The sequence below is a fragment of the Paraphaeosphaeria sporulosa genome, assembly GCF_001642045.1.
Source record: "Paraphaeosphaeria sporulosa strain AP3s5-JAC2a unplaced genomic scaffold CC84scaffold_6, whole genome shotgun sequence".
Lineage (NCBI taxonomy): Eukaryota > Fungi > Ascomycota > Dothideomycetes > Pleosporales > Didymosphaeriaceae > Paraphaeosphaeria > Paraphaeosphaeria sporulosa.
Window position 1 is genome coordinate 1535016 of NW_017253365.1, and position 2379 is coordinate 1537394.

The window sequence follows — 2379 nt, forward strand, 5'->3', positions numbered from 1 at the left end:
TCTTTATACTAGGTAGAGAGGTGGTGCTTAGCCTAAAAGATAAGGAAGGGTGGGATTAGCCAGCCTATTATGTTAATACCTTAGATGGCTATTACCTACTCCTAGTTGCCCTACTAAACGCTCTTTAGCCTCCCTTAACGTTTAGAGGCTATGACTACTACCCTAGTTAATATTATACTAATCATAAAGCTAGATTTATCAAAATTATAGGTGTCTTTATCTAGGATCCTATATATGGCCTTCATGTTCTCTATAAGCGAGAACTAGTCCTAGATAACCATAGGGTCTTCATAGAGAGCTCTCTTATAGTTATACTTTTAATTAAACTTAACTTAGAGCTCTACCTAGCGCTTTACGAAGGTTATAGGCTAGTTTTGGCCAACTAGGTCCCTATGCCACGCAGCTAGTAGAGAATTGGCCATATCTCTAATACCATTAAGGCGGGGGGGAAACCCTCACGTGTCTAGGTTAAGCACATGCTCAATAATTACCTCCTCTTCTATCTTAAGTAGTTTTATTAAATTGGGTGCATAGTCGCGTTAAAAGGTAACTCTAGTATATCGCGTGCCTAGTGTACTTTAGGAGACACTATAGATAGCTATAGCGCATCACTTGGATAGTGTTATATCTTATTTAAGAGCCTAAAGCGTGAGCTGTATTCTAGCTTCTTTTAAAGTAGGTAGCTATTAAGGTAGTTAAGATATTATGGCTACTATTAGCTGCCGTTAGTAGTTAATGGGGTCTTGGCATAGTGGCCAGCTCACTCGTGTGGCCAGCTCGCCCGTGAGGTACGTTACACCTTAAATATAGAGAAATATAAGTAATTAAGATACTAATAGCACCTTTTAAAGATATTACTATAGACTTTATTATAGGAATACTAAGGTCAACTAATTTAGCTATAGGAGCATTATATAATAGCATACTCGTTATTATATATTAACTTACTAGCTACGTTAAACTCATCCTATGCCTTAAGAAGATTATAGTAAAAGAACTTACGTATCTCTTTACGGATAGGTGGATATGACACTATGGTATGCCAAAGACAATTAACGTACCTCACGGGCGAGTGCATCACATAGGTGAGTGCATCACTATGCCAAGACCCCATTAACTACTAACGGCAGCTAATAGCAGCCATGATATCTCAACTACCCTAACAGCTACCTACTTTAAAAGAAGCTAGAATATAGCTCGCGCTTTAAGCTCTTAAATAAGATATAACACTATCCTAGTAATGCGTTATAGCCATCTACAGCGTCTCTTAATGCTCCCTAAGTAGAAGATGTGCTAGAATTATCTCTTAACGCGACTATACACCCAATTCAATGAAACTACTTAAGATAGAAGAGGAGGTGATAGTTAAGCATACGCTTAAGCTGGATGCGTGAGGATTTCCCCCCCACCTTAATGGTATTAGAGATATGGCCAATTCTTTACTGGCTGCGCGACACTAGGACCTAGTTAGCCAAAACTGGCCTGTAACCTTCATAAAGCGCTAGCTAGAGCTTAAAGTTAAGTTTAATTAAAAGTATAACTATAAGAGAGCTCTCTGCAAAGACCCTATAGTTATCTAGGACTAGTTCTCGCTCGTAGAGAACACGAAGGCCAAATATAGAATCCTAGATGAAGATACCTATAACTTTAATGAATCTGGCTTCATGATTAGTATGATATCAACTGGGGCAGTGGTTATAGCCTCTGAACGTTGAGGGAGGCCAAAGAGCGTTCAGCAGGGCAACTAGGAGTGGGTAATAGTGATCTAAGGCATTAATGCAATGGGCTGGCCAATCCCACCCTTCCTTATCTTCTAGGCTAAGCACCACCTCTCTACCTGGTATAAAGAGGAAAACCTACCTACTAACTAGGTAATTGCAGTCTCTAAGAATGGCTGGATAATAAATGAACTTGGCCTATAGTAGTTAAAGTACTTTAATAAATATATAAAGAAGTGTACTATTAGTATAGCGCGCTTACTCATTATTAATAGCTATAAGAGCCATAACTCGCTTAAATTCTAGCAGTACTATAAGGATAATAAGATAATTACTCTCTATATACCACCTTATTTATTACACCTCCTATAGCCACTTAACGTAGAGTGTTTTACGCCACTAAAGAAGGCGTATAGGCGCCAAGCTAAGAATCTAATATATAACTAGATTATGTATATTACTAAAATAGAGTTCCTACCTTACTTTATTACCGCTTTTAAGGCTACAATTATAAAAGAGAATATCCAAGGAGGCTTCTAAGGCGCTAGACTAGTTCCCCTTAACTTATAGGTGGTGATATTAAAGCTTAATATCCACCTATATACCCTAACGCCAACGGCTACTAATAGTAGCTAGTGGTAGTCGTAGACACCTAGAAATA